This window comes from Triturus cristatus, chromosome 11 (assembly GCF_964204655.1).
Source record: "Triturus cristatus chromosome 11, aTriCri1.1, whole genome shotgun sequence".
Taxonomy (NCBI): Eukaryota; Metazoa; Chordata; class Amphibia; order Caudata; family Salamandridae; genus Triturus; species Triturus cristatus.
This window is the reverse complement of record NC_140594.1, coordinates 924,426,983-924,443,272: the sequence shown is the minus strand read 5'-3', so window position 1 is coordinate 924,443,272 and position 16,290 is coordinate 924,426,983. Positions and strand designations below refer to the sequence as shown.

Below are 16,290 nucleotides of genomic sequence, written 5' to 3'. Positions count from 1 at the left end.
GTGGCCAGCCTGGGAACCTACCGAGGAGCGCCGAGCGGTGGAGTGCCTTGCGGGGGCCCGCTTTGAGGGAAGACACGAGTTGGGATGGCGCCTCTCATATGCTGTGAATAAACGATCCCTGAGAACGCCGGACGGCGGCCTCCTCATAGCGCACAGACAGGAGCAGAATAGCGGAGGATCTCGTGGAGCTACGGAGGCCTGTGGCGGAGCACGGAGAGCCCTGGTGGGGGCACCAATCCTTGGCGAAAGCGAGATCGGAGCAGAGGCGCGCCCCCCCCTGCCTCTTCGGGAGGGGAGGAAGCCCGCGTCCCCCAGCAGACGGGCGCAGAGGATCACGCGGAGCTGCGGAGGCCGGTGGCAGAGTGCGGTGGGCCCCGGTGGGGACATAAACCATTGGACTGAACGAAACCGGCGACGAGACAACCCCCCTGCCTCCTTGGGGGGAGAGGGAACCCGTGTCCCCCAGCAGACGCACCTCGCCCGCAACCATGGGGAAGCCCCGGGGGACCCAACAGACGGCGGTCCCCGAGACTGCCCCGGAGAAGATGCCCAGAGCCCGGACATGGGTGGGCGCGACGGAGTCGCTGCCCGACTCCTCAGTGTCTGTCAAGTTGGACCAGGTTCTGGCCGCCATAGAACACTCCAGGGTCTCGATGGAGGAGCGGCTCGGGACACTAGCGACGGACATTAGCCTTATCCGGGACGACCATCGGAAACTGGTGGATAGAGTGAAGGACGGGGAGAAGAAGATGGAAGAAGTACAGCCAACGCTCGATAAACACCAGCAGACGCTCCAGGAGGTGCTGCATCGCCTAACCATCATGGAGGAGCGGGCGGACGATTTAGAAGGGCGCTCACGACGCTGCAACATTCGCGTAATAGGGCTACCTGAAGGAATCGAAGGCACGGACTCCCTGCAATACGTAGAGACCTGGGTGAAATCCTTCACCCCGGATAAGGATCGCTCCGCATTCTTTTCTCTGGAACGAGCCCACAGGGTCCCGGCCCGCCGACCGCCCCCAGGGGCGCCCCCGAGGCCGCTGCTAGCGAAATTCCTCCATTTCCGCGACAGGGACGCGGTGCTACGCGCGGCACGAGCGGCGGGCACCCTGCGAGTCGACAACCAACGTGTTATGGTGTTCCCCGACTATGCACGAGCAGTTCAACAACAACGTGCCTCCTTTCTGAATGTAAAGAGACGTCTGCGCGAGAACAATATCCACTACTCCTTGCTTTTCCCGGCCCGTCTCAGGGTGGTCTATGCGGACTCTACTGTGTTCTTCACGAACGCCACGGAAGCTCAAGACTGGGCAGACCAGCACTGTATACGACAATCCAGGGCGGAGATCACAAGAGACCCGCATCCTAAGCCTCCACGATCCGGAAGGCGGTCGCAACGACGCCCACGCGAGGGCGCGAGTGGCAGAGCACATGCCCGCACCCAAGACTCTCCTGACCTTGAGCAAATCGTGAAAGAACGGAGGGAGGCCTTGCAAGCGGTGATCGACCTGCAGGCGTCTCCTCTACCGGATGACATTGATCGGCCACCGCATATCTTTACCTCGGAGGAGGAGAATGACAGTGATGGAACAGGGACGGGGGAGAACTCCGTGACACCCCCCATGGTCACTCCGCAGACGGCGGACCTCATTCTAGATGGACAATCTGGCTCCCATGCGAAATGAAAAGGGGACTCTTGTACCTACCATTGCGCCAAATGTACTTTCTTCCCCACCTATTGAACTTTGGCCCTTCTATCGTAGCCTGCTGTAGCAGGTGCAACGTCCTTTTTCTCCTACTACTGGCCCGATTCGTTTCTGGCCCAGCATGCATGCACCGCCGCCCCCCTTCATATATTGTTGTATTTCCCCTTAAGTGGGTGAACAGGTTTGGACGCACCGTCCTTGATGATGGGTCCCAGGTATTGGGGATGTTCCCCGACCCCTTTGGTTCAGTTGTATACCCCAGTTGCACACCTTTCCCACCCCTCATATGGAATGAAACAGATCCAACCATCTCCCACATATGCTTATGCGGCGTCGGGGGGCGCATACACCCTTAGCCACCTGGAGCGACCGAGGTATACGCACCTCAATAGGCGTAGTCCCTGCGCTAGGCGAACAGACACAGACCATGGCGCATCACACACCACACACTGATGTCACCATCCTTACCCTGAATGTTAGGGGGCTTCACACTCCGCGCAAACGATATGCGGTGTATTCCTACGCAAAGCGTCACAACACCCCGATAGTCTTTTTGCAAGAGACGCACCTCATTGCAAAAGAGGTCGGGAAACTGCAGTTGAAATGGCGGGGTCTCCTGTGTGCCACAACCTACTCTGCGTATGCGCGCGGGGCGCTGATCTGGGTGCGACCGGGGATTCCCTTCCGGGAGCTTCGGAGAGTAGTCGACAAAGAAGGTAGATATGCACTACTGGAGGGTCTTTTAGACGGACAAGTAGTACTTCTCGGTAGAATTTACGCCCCTAATGTTGACCAGGACAAGTTTTGGGACCATCTCACGGGGGTCCTTGCCCCATTTGCTTCTATACCCTGGGTTCTGGGAGGAGACTATAATTGCTCACTTGACCTGCACCTTGACCGATCGCACCCACCTCCACTGCACTCCCCGGCACATAAACAAACCACTAGATTCCGGGCATGGATTTCACACTGGTCGCTAACTGATGCCTGGCGGCTGCGCCACCCCCAGGTCCGCTTGTATTCTTTTCATTCCATCCCACACAACTTGCGCGTCCGCCTTGACCGCTTCTTATGTACGGCGACTATCCTACCCAGGATCACCCACACAGACTACCTGGGCAGGATTATATCCGATCACGATGCTCACATTCTCCAGTTACGCTGGCGGCCCCCACACCCACCGGTCCCCACGTGGCGCTTGCCACGGGACTGCCTATCGGACCAGATCTTTCGTCACGATCAGGAGGGTAGCATCCAAGACTATTTCACGCGCAACTCGGGGACGGCATCCTCTAGGTTGGTGGAATGGGATGCGTTTAAAGTGGTGGCCCGGGGAGAATGCCTGCGGCAAATAACGGGTGTTAGACGCGTGTTGGAACAGGCCCTCACCACCGCGGAACACCGCCTGGCGACCCTCACCAAGCGGGACGCTACGTCCGAAGAGGAGACGCGGCGTATAGCAGAAGCCAAAACAGCCTATCACTCGGCCTCCGCGGATCTGCGAAGGTGCAACTTCCGATCATATGCTACCCGGATGCATAAAGAGAGGGACAAGACGGGCACTCTACTAGCGTGGTTAGCCAGGCAAGACACGGAAGTCAAACCCATTACCGAGATACTGGACCCTAGGGGGGTGTTAGTGCACTCCCAGGCGGAGATTCTGGGGGCCTTCCGCGACTACTATGCCGAGACGTATAGCGACCCCACCTCTACCCCGCAGGAAGTAGTGGATCGCTTTCTCGATCCTTTACCTCTCCCAACAATCACGAGAACAGAGCAAGAGGCCCTAGATACCATACTAGTTTCGGCGGATGTGACGCGGGCCCTGCGTGCCCTGGCCCGCAATAAAGCTCCGGGGCTGGATGGGTTCCCCCTAGAATATTACACAACATTTTCAGTGCACCTAGTCCCTCGGTTAGTGGAGGTGTTTGCGGCGGCGCTGAAGAAAGGAGAACTACCGAAATCCATGCGAGAATCCGTAATCGTGACATTCCTGAAACCACATAGGGACCCACAACGAATGGCCTCCTACCGTCCGATATCGCTATTGTCTGCCGATTGTAAACTCTTCGGGAAGACCTTGGCGGATAGATATGTCCAAATTATACGCTCTCTGGTTCACCCGGACCAGTGCGGATTTATACCAGGCAGATGTACGTCCCAGAACATACGTCGAGTCTTCCACATTCAGGATCAGGTACAGGGGATATACCCTCGAGCGGCCTGTCTCATCTTAGACCTCGAGAAGGCCTTCGATTCCCTCACGTGGCAGTTCCTGTTCTCGGTGCTGCAGCGAGTAGGCATAGGGCCCACCCTCCTCGCCTACACGCGCTTATTGTACACCGGACTGACCTCGCGGGTGCGCCTAGGCCGATGCATATCGACGGAGTTCGCGGTTCAGAGAGGCACGCGACAGGGCTGCCCGCTGTCCCCTCTGCTTTTTGCCCTGGCGGTGGAGCCTCTGGCTGTGCGGCTCCGGCGGGAGGGAGGGGGCTGGGGCATCCCGATAGCAGGCACGGTGCATAGTGTTTCCTTATACGCAGATGACCTACTGATCTATGTGCGGGACATTGCGGATGATCTGACACCCCTCTGGGAAACCTTGCAGGAATTTACCATGGCCTCAGGACTACGAGTAAATTGGGATAAATCCACAATTTATCCGCTGCATCCGGGACTACCTCCACAGGTGGTTCACATAGGAACCCAGCGAGTACCCTGGAGCGCGGAGGCCCCCCGGTACCTTGGTATTCGTCTCTACCACTCCACCGCAGATATGTTCGAGGGTAATCATTGCAGGGCTCTAGCGAGCATTAGGGCTTCGATCGGATTTTGGAAGAGCCTCCCATTGGCTCCCATTGGGAGAGTGGCATTGGCCAAAATGATCATGGTTCCGAGATTGCTGTACTTTTTTACCAACCTCCCCGTAATCCCGCCCAGGACCTTTTTCCGGGACCTAGACTCCCTTCTTAGTGCGCTCATCTGGGGGTCCAACAGACACAGAATAGCCCTGACAAAACTACAACTGCCCACCACGCAGGGTGGCTTGGGAGCCCCATCCTTCGAAGCCTACTTCTTAGCAGCACAATTGCAATGGCTGTCTCATTGGACAGCAGACAGGTACACTGTGGAAACTCATACCATCGCGGGACGGGTATCGGTTCCGGAGATCCGTCGCTTGCTCCTCCCTGGCACACGCCCAAAGCCCACGTACCCCTTACAGGTGTTGGTCGCACGTAAGTGTATGCTGCGGATACACCGCATGTCCCCGGGGACCCCGTTGTACTCCCCTTTACTCACTCTAGTAGGATGGCCCAATCGGGAACACTACTACACGAATAGCGCGCTTCGCACATGGACGGGATGTGACTTAACAGAGGCAGCGTCCCTTTTCGAGGACGGGCAATTAAGACCGTTCCTTAGTTTGGTGGAGGAATACGGGCTTCCCCCTGGGCAGTTTCTGCTCCACCGCCAACTCCTAGACAGCTACCGGCCACATCAGGACCTAAGTAGCGGGGAACCACACCCACACCCAGTGCTACACACGATCCTACATATGGGAGCAGGACGCCATTTAACTACGTGGCTTTACAAAGCCATACGGGAATTGACTAATAAACCATTGGCGACCCTCCGGGCCACCTGGGAGGCAGAAATCGGGCGGGTGCTTCATGACGGGGAGTGGGGGAAGGCTTTGAGATACCCTAAGAAAGTCTCCAGAAACGCACGGTTTAAAAACATCCAATATTATATCCTACACAGGGCCTATCTCACACCTGCACGTCTCCAACGATTCTACCCTGACACTCAGTTCCTATGCCCCAGATGTCAAGAACAAAACGCAGACTTTCGACATATGTTCTGGAGCTGCTCCGTCATTCAAATCTTCTGGCATCACATTCACACCGCTTTGGGCACCCTCACTGGGCTAACCTGCATGAACACTTGGGAGGCCAGCGCCATAGGCATCTTTCGCATCAGTAAGCAACACAAGGTGCAGACTCGCTTCCTCTCCTTAGCGGTGCTCTTGGCCAAACGCAGCATAGCCATGCATTGGCGTTCCCCCATCGGCCCTCCGGTGGCAGCGTGGGTGGGAGCTACACTCAAATGGGCGGCGGCGGAGGAGGAGACATTACGGGAGGAGGAGGTGAAAGGGACCCGCAAGCACCCTATATCAATGGAATGGGCCATGTTACTATACCAATTTAGGCAGCTCTCCCCGGGGGCGGACCCGCCAGGTGACGCATCTACACAACTAATCCGGAGTACACAATCACAGGCTCTGCCCACCTGAACCCGTAGGCTCCCAGCCGTGCGAGACCCTGACAGAGCCTAGCTCCAGGCGCACTGTTACGATTTTCGGTCGCAACGACCAGGATAGGCACACATGGTATTAGAGGTACCTCACCATCACGACGCTGCATTCCTCCCCTAGTGCAATTGGATATATTCTTCCATATTCATCCCCTAGTTTACACCTCTGTTGAACCCCAGTTCCTTTGCCATATATGGAACCCGAGATTGTAGGCTGTGAACGTCACGATGATTGTATACACTGTTTAGAACTCTTGGTAACGAATCATCAATCAATACCATTGTTGAGTAACCTTACAGGATGTATGATCGGATACGACCACTTGACGAATATGTATGATGTACAATATATAAAATGTGAAAATGGCAATAAAAATAAGTTTAAATAAATTAGGGGAAGGTGTAGTATCTGATCCCCGATTGGCTGTGTGAGGATGGAGTGGGCAGATGTCTGTATGGGCGTCATTTCTGTTTATCATGTAGCTATTTGAGCTTCGAGAAGGTCAACGATTGGCTGCAATGGCTGTAAGTCTCTGCAGATCCTCTTTAAGGTGTTTTCACCTTAAAGAGGATCTAATTGAATCGCATTGCCCAATACTCAGGTTTAAGGGTAGCGGCGGGCTGCGTAGAGAGGTCTGATAGTGGTGGGATGTACTAAGGGTTGCCCAGTTGAGAGAGGGAATCATTATTAGCTGGGCATTTTTGTAGTGGATAAGTGTGAGGAATAGTGGGTGAGATAGGAGGAAGTGTAGTTCTGGATGTAGTGAAGAGATTAGGGGATCTAGTTGATCTAAGGTTGATTTGGTGAGGGGCTATGGGTTTGTGGACATTATTGTTCCCTGAAAGGGGGGACAGTGAGGGTTTGATTGGAGAGCCCTCATTGGTGCGAGTTGATCTGAGGTTTATTTGGTGAGGGGCTATGGGTTTATGGACAGTATTGTTCCCTATATGAGGGAACAGTGAGGGCGTGATTGAAGAGCCCTCATTGGAGGGAGGAAGTTCCATGACATCGGGGTCTAATCTAGTCTTGAAATTGGGGGGGGAGCGGGAGAGTTGGTTTGACTATTCTTAGTAGGGTTCTCAATCATTGTTTGGGAGGGTGGTTCTGGAGAAGGAGAGGTGACAACGTGAGTGGGATGGTAGTCCCCTGTGATCGAAAGTGAGTTGATTGAGATAGGAGGGCCATAAGCGTTAAGGGGGATGAAGGTGATCCATCAGGACCTATAGGGCGATTTTGGGTAGAAAGATTGGGCTTGTTGCAGACCCCCTTTTTCAGAATGGGGAAGATTTTGGCGAATAAGGTTACATTTTCATTTGACGATTGTATTAGTATAATCCCATTATTATAAATGGATATGGTAACTTTTGCATTGCAGAAGGGAGAGGGAGATACTGATAATCTAAGTCTGTGGGGTGTTTTTCTGGTGTCAGTGATGCTCAACATGGAGAGTAAAATATTTCTCCATCGGGCTCTTTTTTTGTATGGAATATCAGGTCATTATTTTAGGTTCCCTTGGAGATACTAAAATAAGGGTCTGAGAGAAGCATTTCTGAATGAGCTTTGAGTAGTTAGTGTTTGAGTTTTTTATGCGTTTTTGGAGAATTTGGGGGTATTTGATGAAAAAGGCATTGTTGCCCGATGGTTCCAGTTTCATGTACATTTTTTGATGCTGGCAGGTGCCTCTCGGATTGAAAAAGTTCTGAGGTGGTGTTTCTGACACCCCTTCTGCTGTTGTAGGTTAATGAATGAATACGTGACTAATGTAGACCATATTAAATGTTCTAATAACACTGTTAGTGGTAATTTAGAGTCTTGGGAGATAGAGTATTCTTCTTGTCAGGAGATCGTTCCTAGGTGTCTAGTTCAAACATAGAGGGTTAAGTATGAAGGTATGCCAATGACTAATGTGCCTTTTAAAGATGTCTGCCCATTTTGCAGGGTCTTTTGTAGTGATATACGAAACAGTCCTCTTTTTGTTTCTCGGTCTGGAGGTATTCTTTTCTTAAATCCGACCGCTGGGGGGTGCCATCTTGTGTGGAATTGAATGAATGAGACTTGGTGTGGACAAACTAAAATGGTGGGATGATTTTTTTGCTAGTCATAGCACTCAGACAACTGGAGTGAGCAATCTGCATTTACCCCTCCTTATTAACCACGTCTTTTCATTTTTAATCCCTTTATTTCTTTTCTTTTTTCTTTCCTAAATCACACTTTTGTGCGCAATCGGTAGCTCTTGTTTTCTTTTTTCCCGGATGGAACTCGTTTTCCGGATCAAACCTACCAAGCTGGAGAAACCTCCCTGCCATCCATTGCTCTAGAGTGGCGAGGAAGCGTGGGGCTATGCGGTATCATGGAAGATAGAGTGATGTCGAGGAGTGGTAGAGAAGACAGTGAAAGCGAGTCCCTCCTTTTCTCTCTACTCACCAGCCAGTGGCTCAAGTGCGGCGAGGAAGCGTGGGGCTGTGAGGCTTTGGGGAAGTGAGAGAGATGCCGTGGAGAAGATAGAGGATGGAGGAAGAGGGTCCCACACCCTTTCCCTTGACCCATTAACCAGCGGCTCTCTCTGGGGATAGTCCTCCCGTAGCACAGGCAGTTTCGAGCTCCGCAAAGAGGCAGGGCAGGGAGAGAAAGCACTCACCCATTCTAGGAGATTCACACAGGTGTGAAGGTTCATGGAGGCATACCCTAAATGTGCCAACAGGCCCCCCGTGTAGCCGGATCCTGTGAGCAGTGAGCGCTATATGAGGCACTCACCCGTTTCAGGTACTCCATAGTGCAATGGCCCTGAAGGTCGCGGAGATGCTCACGGTGCTCCCTCCGTCCCACCACGAACTTGAACTCTGTAGAGCAGGATATAAATCAGCATGCCATGCTGAGGGTCCCTGTACCAGTCCTCCTGGATTTCACAGAGCAGCTGGGGTAGCATAACCGCAAGGAGGACCGCTGAGCTTCCTTTACTATCAGGACTGTAATACGAAACTGCAACAGGCACATGGCCCCTAAACCTTAGACAATAGCTAAGTATTGTTGATCCCAGATTTAACAGCTTCAGTGCAGGCACAGATAGCATCCTTCATGGAAGCCAAGAGAGCTCTCCAAGAGGCGGGACTTTTGTATTCCCTTGTGCTGCCAGTCAATCCCCCGAATCATCCTAAATGGAGCCACCCACTTCTGTGACTCTCTGGAAGACACATTGGCCTTGCTCGTGGTGTATAAAAAAGGGACGCCCCTGCCTAAACCACAGTCAATTCCCCGTGCGACAAAACACACTGTCAGGATGAGGCAATGGTGATCAAGGAGAAAAACACAATTGCAGAAACCCACAGCATCCCAAACAAAGCAGGACAAAAAGGAGGTGCTACAGGTGGTGGCACAGAAATCTGAGAGAGTGACAGATACTTCCTCGGAACTGAGAGACCTAACAACGGACTCCAAAGACCTTACAGGCAATGAGTCTCCCTTGCAGAAAGTGACTCCTTGCCCAGCTAAAGACATTATAGAATTGGTCCAAGTACTGAGCTGCGGCATATGTAAGGATAGTATCCTGGAGTGAAGGCATAAACTCATGCCTGGGAGCCAACTGGCCAACACCCAGCATACATTGTGAGCTGGGACGGGCCCCACGTCCCTAATCTACCCTAATCCCCCCATCGGAGTGACCCGCAGATAAGTTAAAGGCAGCGTTCTCACTGCAATTGGGTTGTTTGTTTGCAGGTATGGGCAGCTGGTTGTTGCTTGGCTGCTCTTGCGATGGGGAGTTGTGGATTTGTTGTTTAATACTCGGGGTCTATGAAATATAATCCTGCTCTCATGCCGGGACCAAATCAAAGGAAAGAATGGCATTTGGAAGGGCAGAGGGGAACACCTAATACAGACATGACAACCGGGACTACTACCACCAAGGAGGTTAAACTTCTGTCCTAGAATATTCAAGGTATTGGTTCCCCCACTAAATACTATATTATCGATATCCGCCGTAGGGGTGTGCAGATAGTCCTGCTACAGGAAACGCACCTCATGCCTGAGGAAGGCTTCGGCCTCCGTCGTAGATGGCGGGGACAAATATTCGCGACCGCATACTCGCCATATTTTAGAGGTGCCCTGGCTGAAATATAGCCAGGTACTCCCTTTCAAGCAACATATACAATCATTAACCCAGAGAGACGGTAAGTCATAGTGAAGGGTAGATTGATCGGTAGGGAAGTTACATTTGGGATCATTTATGCCTGAATCAAGATCAGACCCAGTTCCTTCAACAACTATTCAAAGCCCTACCAGGGGTGGCGGCTTGCGACTTAATCCTAGGTGGAGACTACAACTGTGTTGCAGACGTAGGCATGGATTGATCCACCCCCCCACTGCATGGTACAGCAGCGGCTGAGAACTCCAAAGGTCTTCCGTATTGGATGAGTCAGTGGGAACTCTTGGATATTTGGCGACTACACAATAGTCAACAGAGAGATTACTCATTTTATTCCCCACTCTATTGCTTACACACCAGGTAAGACATGTTTTATGCTCAACACAGGTTTTGACAGCTTTGGCAGGAGCAGAGTACTTTAGGAATACCCTCTCGGATCATAGTCCACTGCTCCTAAGATTCTCCCCTTCTCCTGACAGTGTGTCTCAATCCTAGCCTACTGGACAATGACTGCTTTAGACAACAACTATCCACCTTCATCTCAAACTATTTTCAATTAAATCAAAACACTGCAAACACCTTCCTAATAGAGTGGGACATTTTTAATTAGTGGTGAGTGGCCAATGTATAGGACTGACAGTAGGCATGCAGCAAGAAATTAACAAAGAACTCCATACGCTGGAAACACAAATTCATTCCTCAGACACTAGACTGGGGTGGACGGTGAGGTCCAGAGACAACTCTCGGATGCCAAAAGTAAGTATAACATAGCTCTGGAATGCTTGCGTTTATGAGATCTGTGGGCCTATCAGGAGAGACAACAAGTCGAGGGCGGAAGGGCTGGGAGAATACTAGCATGGCTGATTAAGGCATAGAGCAGAAGCACGCCAATCACCAGTCTTTGGACCACTGACGGGCAAGTAGTCTTTGCACCTAAAATCATTAACATCACATTATAGGAATACTACGCTACTCTCTATGGTAAACCGGGTGATGTGCCAGTGGACTCTATGGTGGAATACTTAGGGTCCTATGCCTCTGCGGGGTAGAACCTGCTAGACAGAAGATTCAGGGAGAGGAGGTATCCACACAGGAAATACGATTGCCGATTAAAATATGACCAGAGGGAAAACCCCGGGGCCAGATAGACTCCCTGCAGGGTTTTACTCCACCTTTGCCTCAATAGTGACACCCCCCCCCCCTTGAGAAGATGTATGCCGATTCATTGCGTTTGAGCCAGCTGCTGACCTGTACGAAAGGCACTGGTGGTCCTTCTGCCCAAAACTAAATCAAATCTGCCCGGCACATTGGACTTCCCCCCACTCTCCATGTTGAATTTAGATTTCAAAGTCCTCAGTAAACTTTTGACCACGAGGTTACTGTCATACATGCCGGATTTGGTACATGCCGACCAAAACGGATTGATTCCATCTAGATCGACCTCCAGGAATCTAAGATGGCTGTATCATGTCTTATTCCATCAAGGCATTTCTGCACCTAGAAAATGCATTTGACTCCCTGCAATTGGACTTTCTAATGCAAGTTATGAGAAGGATGGGGCTAGGGGAAGGGTAGTTATAGATGGGTACAACTGCTCTATAAGGGCACAGTGGTGATTCCACAGAGATGGATCAGAGAGTTGGACTCACTGCTATGAGATCCAGTCTGGGATGGGGCGGAACAGGGTATCTCTGACGGTGCTGCGGTGACCTCTGGTTGCGGGTGGCCTGGGGATGCCAGATTTTGAAGCCTACTTTCTGGCAGTACAGCTCCAATGGCTGATCCAATGACTAGATAGGAAAGGTTTGGAGACACTGGGAGCCTCTGGACTACACCTTCGAAGATGGCTACTAGCCAAAATTCTAAACTGTTCCAGATACAGAGTACTGGGGTACTGTTGCAGGTAGCTTCAAAATGTTGGATTAGATGCACCCGACGCAGGTCTGGGGCCACCCTGTATGCGCCCGATCTACCCTTAAAAGAGTTACCTCGAGGTGGAGACTGCTCCCCTGTTACAAAGGGTCAACTGAGAGACTGGACAGTGGTGGGAGTGATGACAGCTTGTTACTGTTATCAAGACAGAGAGCTAATTCCCCTGACCGATTTCCTTACACAATGCGGTCTATCTCCAGGGCAGTTCTTAAATAATCATGTTACGATGGGAACTTTTACTCCACTATGGGGAAGAGGCAGTTATGAACCCGACACACATGCAGTCCTACAGGCAGTAGTGACACTTGGGTAAGCAAGGAATTTATTCAAATGGATATATGATTCGATTATGGCCATGATGGAACAGCCCTTGGCCCACCTACAGGAGAAATGGGGAGCCCTGTTGGGAAGGAACCTCTCTGATACAGAGTGTGGGAAAGCCCTGAGTAGCCCAAAGAAAAGCTCCAGAAACTCCAACTTTAAGTTCACGAAATTTAATATTTTGCACATGACCCTTACTCCCCACAGGCTCAATATCATGTACGGAGACGATAGCCAGAAGTGCCCTTGATGTGGAACCCCGAATGTTAGATTTGCACACATGGAATGGGTGTGCCTGGATATACAAGCGTATTGGCATGGGATCATGGGGTTCTAAATGAAGTGGTGGCAAGATCTTTACTATGCAGAGCAGAGGTTTGCCTGTGGCTCAAAGCGAAAAAGGGGGGCACTAAATTTGGTGATCTCGCACTAGTACTGGCAAGAAAACATATTGCTCTCAGATGTTGGGCAATAATAGCACCCAAGGTACTCCACGGGGAGAGAGATGTCTCTGCCTGGTCTAGGGCGGAAGAGAGGGCCCTGCTGCAGGAAAACAAATTAAGCAAAAGGCGTAGACCACTTGCAGAGCTCTGGGCCGAGGTGGTGTGGGCGTGGGATGCAGAGGGGAGAGGGGACGGAGAGAGCTCTGTGGGGACCCCCCGAGGAGTAATCGAGAACCCTGCCCAAGCGCTACTCCCGAAAGTCAGTAGAAAAATAATTCACCATATCTTGCGATAATCCACCTTGAGATGTCCTTAACAATGGGACCACCGAATACATCAGAGAACCACAATTGATACACAATGATGATATGTGTATACCATTTCAGACCCTGACCCCAGGTGCGTTATTTGTTATTGGTTTACTATGTTTGCTGATTATGTTTGATCTGATTATAACATAGTGAGAAATATATTAAGGGACAATTCTATAGGGCTCCCCTGTAATATTGCTTATAGATGAGGAAATGTGCTGCACTTTGCAGATACCATGTAAGCGTGAAGGTTAGCAGACTCTTAGTAGCTATCTCCAAAGAAAAAGGGAAAAACAAAAACAAATAAAATACAGATTGTACTGTGTACCATGTAGTAATCGCCCTTTTCCCTTTCTTCTGCTTTAGCATCGATTTCCATTGTGCCTTGCCTTCCTATTTGTATAACTTGCTATATAACTGGAAAATGCCAATAAAAAGATATTTAAAAAAAATAAAAATACATTAGTGGACTTCCTAAGATCCCACAACCTACTATTTTTCTCCGACAGGAATAAAACACAAAAATACCTTTGTGTCACAGGTGAGGAGAATCAATTTCCACATTACTTGACTGACTTAAATTGAAACTTTGATAAACCAAAATCGCCTATGACGTAATGTTTACGAGACAGAAATCTTGGTGCTACTCTTAAAGAAAATTGACTCGGTTTGCTCTACTCCAACTTACTTTGGTGTCACTGTCCCAATCAAAACAGGTGAGAATCATTCAATCATAATCCTTTGCCAGCCTTGTACTACTCATCACTTCCTTCCCACCAAAAACACAAATAATGCTAACTGGAATACATCAGTGCACTCACGCAACACACCACAGCCTCAGAAGTTGGTGGGTCACACATCCACTATCCTCCTGAAATCAATAGCCTTGAATCCTCTGTCATCTCCCATTACAACATGCACCCCAAGAAAAAAGTAAAAAAGACCAAATAGAAGGCACCAGTACACTCCCCCACTACACTGGGGAACTAGAGGAAGACAGGTATTGTGGCATCTTGCAAAGCACTCACAAAGACACCAACCACACTTAACATCCATGCAGAGCCAACCTCAACACTTGCAGACAGATCCCTTACTTCAAGATCAATGTAAGAAACATAGACGAAACGTATGCTGATCAGCCCATACACCAGAATAGAACAAAGAGGTGACTTTACAGACTCAATCACCACACATAGTCGAGAGTTTGGGGTGGGACAATGGTGTCGAAAGAGTGGCTGGGGACATGGAAGGAAGTGTGCTGACAGGAGGGGGGGGGGGGGTCACACAGTGCTGAATCTGTACTGCTCCACAAGTGATTGAACGGTGACATTTTCTGCCCAGTAAAGTTTGGCTGTAGGGGGCATATTAGCAAGACCGGCGATAACATTTTCGCCGTTTTAGCGGCAGGAAACTGCCGCTAAAACGGCGATAATGGGATTGATAATATGCGTTATAGAATTCCAATAGAAGCCCAGGTTAGATGTCCTGCACATCTAACCTGGGCTTCTATTGGAATTCTATAACGCATATTATCAAGCCCATTATCGCCGTTTTAGTGGCAGTTTCCTGCCGCTAAAACGGCGATAAATTTATCGCGGGTCTTGATAATATGCCCCTATATTCTCGAATTACCGAGGCCACTAGAGACCTGGTAGATTGGTATCTCGCCCAGGGAAACCTCTCCACCCAAATCGTAATCAGCCCTTCTATTTTATCCAGTAGTCAGTTGCACATTTCTGTGGTTTCTTACCACAAAACCTGTCCCATATCTACATTGTCACATCTTCCAATTTCTGAAATGTAATTCCGAAACAATAGTTTTGATGAGGCAAAATCTGGCTTCAAACTCCCTTTAACAATCCGTTTGTTATACAACCAATCACTGTCTTATAATATTCAGTCCTACTTCGAATCATTTTCATGCCAAGAGCAATCATTTCACATGCTGCAACTGAGTGCTTATTTAGGAAGTCGCCGATTATTCAATTAGTTAACAATGTCAGTGTCATGATGTGGTGCATCATGGGTAATGTTAACTTCAAGAGAGTGTAAAATTACGTCCCGTGCAAAATTTTACGCGCATAAATTCTTTTTTTTTAAGTCATGCAAATCAAGTGGTTTTGTTTGCATTTGATCTCTCTCATGTTGGGAGTGTATGAATACGATTTTTCTCAGCCACTTCATAAAAGCTGATTTCAAACTATAGGGTATTGCAGAAAACATATCGTGAAACATTTCCTTTTTGAAATTATTCGAGAAGAACGTAAATGAATCACTATCGACTACTGTCGATGTCTTCAGTTACAGAGCACTACACGTTAATCAACCAAAACTGTCAGTCACTTGATTAATAAAGGAATCTGTTTTGTGAAATATGCATAATAAACGTATTCACTTTCAAAAGAAAAACAATTCAAAATCATGGGTATTGTAAAATGATTTTTAAACGCTGCTTGCATTTTAAAAGATAATGATAGTATTTGTCGTCTTGAGGACATTCTACATAAATAAGCAAAGTGATTGGCTGTAAATCATTTTCTTTTTTCCCCTCAAAATAAAAACAATACAATGGCATGCTAAACACATCATGACACGCTTATCACGTTCTATTAGTGAGGATGTCACGGATTTACATTATTTTTACTCCGCATTGCAGGTTGCTGTGTGCATTATAAAATGTGGGGTTTGTCAGCTTCGTGTCCCCGTTTCTGAACATGTTGACATTTTAAGAAACTGATTTACCTCTGACTGATCATGCCATCTCAGTAAGCTGCATTTTCCTCCTCGAAGGCGCTGTTTCTAAATGTATAAATTCTTATAATCTCAGAAGCAGGCTCGTTCGAAGCTCGGCGGTTTCACTGAAGGCATCTTCCATAATTCAGAAATTAACTTGAAGAAGTACTTCCCTAATTTACAATGATTTTGCTTTTTTTGGGTCTAGCTACTTCCTAAATGTGGTTTGCATTACTCATAAGAGAACAGACACGAGTTTATAGAAACAGTGCTCTATTACTTACCAGTAAGCTTCATTACTCTGGGTCCCGTTGTCCTCGTCCCATTCATAACAAAGTTTATGAATGGGACGAGGACGAGGACAGGAGGGACCTGGGGGTAATGCTCT

The 16,290-nt window shown here is 49.4% G+C and overlaps 1 protein-coding gene across 3 annotated transcripts in view; it reads right to left on the bottom strand.

Annotated features, from left to right (window-relative positions):
* Positions 1-16,042, bottom strand: part of P2RY12 (purinergic receptor P2Y12) — a 497,887-nt gene extending 481,845 nt beyond the window's left edge. For 2 of the 3 annotated variants that reach the window (XM_085634886.1, XM_085634884.1), the window contains exon 1: positions 15,912-16,042. The gene's annotated coding sequence lies outside the window, so the exon portion shown is untranslated. The remainder of the gene's footprint in view (positions 1-15,911) is intronic. The other variant, XM_085634888.1, reaches the window with a different exon arrangement.
* Positions 16,043-16,290: the final 248 nt, after the last annotated feature.